We start from the raw sequence: 6,000 nt of genomic DNA on the forward strand, positions 1-6,000 counted from the left end.
ACGTGAACTGTGAACTTCCAGATGTTCAAGCTGGTTTTAGAAAAGGCAGAGGAGCCAGAGATCAAATTGCCAACATCTGCTGGATTATCGAAAAAGCAAGAGAGTTCGAGAAAAACATCTATTTCTGCTTTTTTGACAATGCCAAAGCCTTTGACTGTGTAGATCACAATAAACTGTGGAAAATTCTGAAAGAGATGGGCATACTACACCAGCTGACCTTCCTCTTGAGAAACCTATATGCAGGTCAGGAAGCAACAGTTAGAACTGGACAGGGAACAACAGACTGGTTCCAAATAGGAAAAGGAGTCCATCAAGGCTGTATGTTGTCACCTTGCTTATTTAACTTATATGCAGAGTACATCATGAGAAACGCTGGTCTGGAAAAAGCACAAGCTGGAATCAAGATTGCCTGGAGAAATGTCAATAACCTCAGATATGCAGATGTCACCACCCTTATGGCAGAAAGTGAAGAGGAACTAAAAAGCCTCTTGATGAAAGTGAAAGAGGAGAGTGAAAGGGTTGGCTTAAAGCTCAACATTCAGAAAATGAAGATCATGGCAACTTGTCCCATCACTTCATGGGAAATAGATGGGGAAACAGCGGAAACAGTGGCAGACTTTATATTTTTGTGCTCCAAAATCACTGCAGATGGTGATTGCAGGCATGCAATTAAAAGGCGCTTACTCCTTGGAAGGAAAGTTATGACAACCTGTAGATAGCATATTAAAAAGCAGAGATATTACTTTGCCAACAAAGGGCCATCTGGTCAAGGCTATGGCTTTTCCAGTGGTCATGTATGGATGTGAGAGATGATCTGTGGAGAAGGCTGAGTGCCGAAGAATTGATGCTTTTGAACTGTGGTGTTGGAGAGGACTCTTGAGAGTCCCTTGGACTGCAAGGAGATCCAACCAGTCCATTCTAAAGGATATCATTCCTGGGTGTTCATTGGAAGGACTGATGCTAAAGCTGAAATTCCAATACTTTGGCCACCTCATGCAAAGAGCTGACTCATTGGAAGAGACTCTGATGCTAGGAGGGATTGGTGGCAGGAGGAGAAGGGGACAACAGAGGATGAAACGGCTGGATGGCATCACCGACTCGATGGACATGCGTTTGAGTGAACTCCGGGAGTTGGTGATGGACTGGGAGGCTTGGTGTGCTGCGATTCATAGGGGTCACAAAGAGTCAGACACGACTGAGTGAATGAACTGAACTGAAGGAGACAAAAGACTTGAACTCCAAAAACTATCAGTCACTGGTGAAATTGAAGATGATGCACGCAGGTGGAAAGATATACCACGTTCTTTGATTCGAGAATCAATATTGTCAAAATGACTATACTACCCAAGACAATCAGCAGATTCAATGCAGTACCTGTCAGATTGCCAATGGCATTTTCTATAGGACTAGAACAAAATTTTTTAAAAAAATTTGTATGGAGACACAAAAGACCATGAATAGCTAAAGCAATCTTGAGAAAGAAAAATAGAGCTGGAGAAATCAGGTTCCCTGAATTCATACTATACTGCAAAGCTATGGTCATCAAAACAGCATGGTACTGGTACAGAAACAGAAATAAAGATCAACAGAACAGGATAGAAGTGCAGAAATAAACCTACACACCTGTAGCAAATTAATCTACCAGAAAGAAGACAAGATTTTACAATGGAGTAAAGACAGTATCTTCAATAAACTTTCCTGTGAAAACTGGACAGCCACATACAAAAAGTGAAATTTAGAACACTCCTTTACACCATACACAAAAATAAACTCAAAATGGATTAAAGACCTAAATGTAAGATCAGATACTCTAAAACTTTTAGAGGAAAACATAGGTAGAACATTCTCTGACATATATCACAGCAATAACTTTTTCTGGGGGAGGAGGTGGGAGGGGGGTTCAGGAAGTGGAACTCATATACTCCTGTGGTGAGTTCATGTTGATGTATGGCAAAACCAATACAATGTTATAAAGTAACTAATAATAATAATAATAAATGATAAATGGTTAAAAAATAAAAATAAAAGTATTATCAAAAAAGTATAAAAAAATAAAACAATAAACAAAAGGTACCAAATTAAATTGAAGAGGTTTTACAGAGTAAAGGAAATCACAAAATAAATTAAAAGACAACCCACAAAATGGGAGAAAATATTTGCAAATGAAGTGAGAAACAAAGGATTAGTCTCCAAAATTTATAGTTCATGTGACTTAATATGCAAACAAACAAAAACCAAATAAAAAAAATGAGAAGATCTAAATATATATTTCTCCATAGAAAATGAAAACTACAATGAGATATCACCTCACATCAGTCAGAATGGCCATCATAAAAGAATCTACATATAATAAATTCTGAAGAGGGTTGAAGAAAATCGAACTCTTCTAAATTGTTGTTGGGAATGTAGATTGGTACGGCCACTGTGGAGAATACTATGGAGGTTCCTTTAAAAACTAAAAATAGAGCTGCCATAAGATTCCACAATCCCACGCTTGGGTGTATACCCAGAGAAAAACATGCTTCAAAATGATACATGGACCCCATTGTTCATCATTGCAGCATTTTTGACAACAACCAGGACATGGAAGCAACCCAAATGTCTATTGACAGAGGAATGGATAGAGAAGATGTGGTACTTACATATAATGGAATATTTTTTGGTCATTAAGAAGAATGAAATAATGCCATTTGCAGCAACCTCGATAGACGTAGAGATTGTCCTACTGAGTGAAGTTTTGAGGAATCTAAAAAAAAAAAAAAAAAGATAGAAATGAACTTATCTTTGGGTAACTAATCTTATCTCAGGATCCCATGGAATCATCTCTTTTGTACTCCTACTCACCTGACTTTGTGAACCCAGCATTGACATTTCAGAGGCATACAGGTTTAGACCCTTCAAGCTCCCATGTTGAAGATTTTTTGAGTGCTCCATCCTTGGAATTGTTCTCATTTGTTCATGTCTAATAAGAGTTGGACTACAAATAAAGCTGAGCACTGAAGAATTGATGCTTTTGAACTGTGGTGTTGGAGAAGACTCTTGAGAGTTTCTTGGATTGCAAGGAGATCCAACCAGTCCATCCTAAAGGAAACCAGTCCTGGGTGCTCATTGGAGGGACTGATGTTGAAGCTGAGACTCCAATAGTTTGGCCATCTGATGCGAAAAGCTGAAACATTTGAAAAGACTGTGATGCTGGGAAAGATTGAGGGCAGGATGAGAAGGGGATGACAGAGGATGAGATGGTTGGATAGCATCATCGACTCGATGGACATGGGTTTGAGTAAACTCCAGGAATTGGTGATAGACAGGGAGGCCTGGCATGCTGCCAGGGGTTCATGGGGTTGCAAAGAGTTGGACACGACTGAGCGACTGAACTGAACTGAACTGAACTGCAGTTTTCAGGATTGTGGGTCAAACTTTTCTTTTTATCCCTGCTGACATCCTTAAAGTTGCTACATTTAAAACCAATACAGTATACTAACGCATATATATGGAATTTATAAAGATGGTAACAATAACCCTGTATGAGAGACAGCAAAAGAGACACAGATGTATTGAAGAGTCTTTTGGACTCTGTGGGAGAGGGAGTGGGGACGATTTGGAAGAATGGCATTGAAACATGTATAATATCATATAAGAAATGAATCACCAGTCCAGGTTTTATGCAGGATTCAGGATGCTAGGGGCTGGTGCACTGGGATGACCCAGAGGGATGGTATGGGGAGGGAGGTGGGAGGGGGGTTCAGGATTGGGAACATGTGTACACTCGTGGCAGATTCATGTTGATGTATGGCAATACCAACACAATATTGTAAAGAAATTAGCCTCTAATTAAAATAAATAAATTTTTAAAAAGGCCATATCATACCCACATACACCTGTGAAGATGTGGCTTACCCACAAATTACCAGAGAGGAGTCCTCATTTCAGTGATCCAGTTTCTTCCTTGGATGATAGATGAAGTAAAAATCTTTAATCCAGTAAGTGTAAGGAGATGGAGCCTCTCATGGTGGTTCTGAAAGATGCATTTGTGTTTCTTCAAACATCACCTAAGTTTGGTCTTGTATTCTCATGTAAATGTAGGGAAAGAATTGACATTTTTACTGTTCATCTTCAAGGGCTGAATCCCCACAGAGCCTAATTAAATATTTTATTGCCTCCTGAAATCATGAGAGAGTTGGTTCTTTAGAGACTAAGGGAGAAAAAAAAAGTGCAAATTGTTTTGCCAATTTTGACTCTTGGGAAGCAGTTATGAATCTCCATATATTTCTGCTATCTCATTAGATTCTTTTTTCTGCAAGGAATAGCCCATCTCTTCTTAGATATGATCTCTGGAGTGCAAAGTATCTGTGATGAACTGTTATATCCATCTCTGGGATGCATCTCCTTTTGCAAAGAATTAAAGAAAATAATCGAACATCGTTAACTGAAGTTTCAAGATATTGCTGAAATATTTCGAAGCATTTGTACACACACACACACACACGTGCACACACACGTGCACACACACACACACCAACACAGGCATTCAAGTATGTGTCTTTATGTATCATGACTTATATTTCAATGAATTATTGGTGGATTTTTTGAAAGGGAAGTTATTCAGTAAGAAGGAATAAAAATAATAGCATTTTTATTTTGAAATGGAGGGATCCTGCAACATCAAAAAGGAAGAAAGAGCAACAGAAAGAATACAAATATGATTCTAACTGCTTCTGAGGCAACATCAGCTTCTTTACTTTATCCATGTGCTCCTGCTTAATTGCTCAGTCGTGCCTGACTCTTTGTGAGCCTATGGACTATAGCCAAGCAAGTTCCTCTGTCTGTGGGATTTTTCAGGCAAGAAAACTGGAGGGGTTGTCGTTCCCTCCTCCAGGGGATCTTACTGACTGAGGATTAGAACCTGGGTCTCCTTCATCCCCTGATTTGTGGGTAGATTCTTTACCAATACGTCATTTGGAAAGCCACGTCCTTTGCTGATTTGGACTTTCCAAAGAAACAGTTCCCTGGTGGCTTGGTGGTAAAGAATCTGCCTGCCAATGCAGGAAATGCAGGAGACTAGGGTTTGATCCATGGGTGGAGAAAATCTCCTGAATGAGGAAGTGGCAACCCACTCAAATATTCTTGCCTGGAAAATCTCATGAACAGAGGAGCCTAAGGGATTGTAGTCGATGGGGTCACAAAGAGTCAGAGAGGTCTTAGCGACTAAACAACAATAACAACAGTCTAACTGCAGATACTGCTATTCTAACTCTGATGAAAGTATTACCCCTACGTTTGGCTAGACTATATTTCTGGACTTTATTCTATCAGTGAGTCACTCTTGTCAACTTTAAAGATAAAATTAAGTTAAAGTTAAGACTGCTCCTATGTCTCTTTGATATAGCCCCATTATGGTGGAATATTTTCTTTAATAATTTCATAAAGATAAAGTTAAGATAGCCAAGTTTCATCACCTCTTTGCTTCTAGTAGTCCAGTGTCTTCAGATTAAAAAGAAAATGAAAACCTCAATCTACTGGAAGTACATTTAAATAATTCTGATTCTGCTAAAAATGACAAGTCTAATTTTAGTGGCAATTAAATAATGTTTTCCACACAAGATGTAAATCACTAAATCACTTGACATCTATGTTCTGTTCTAATTTTTAAACAACCAAAAGCCCACCTAAAGGTTCCAATAATCCATCAATGTTCTTTTAGAGAATGTTACCAAAGGCGGGGGCAGGTGGGGAGGGGATGGCAGTGGGCTCAATTTGACCCATACACTGCAGTGTTCCAGCCTATGATCTACAGTTAACTATAAGAATATAGATACATCTTGAAAGTATGAGTGAAAAACAAAACAATTTTCTGAATCATATATACAGAGTGATGCCATTTATTTCACAAAACATAAAATTAAGCATTTACAAGTATACAATCCAGTGACAGTACATTCATAATGTCCAACCTCATGTCTATCTAGTCCAAAACATTTTTATCACCCTCAAGAAAACTCT

This window comes from Bos indicus x Bos taurus, chromosome 7, assembly GCF_003369695.1.
Source record: "Bos indicus x Bos taurus breed Angus x Brahman F1 hybrid chromosome 7, Bos_hybrid_MaternalHap_v2.0, whole genome shotgun sequence".
Taxonomy (NCBI): domain Eukaryota; kingdom Metazoa; phylum Chordata; class Mammalia; order Artiodactyla; family Bovidae; genus Bos; species Bos indicus x Bos taurus.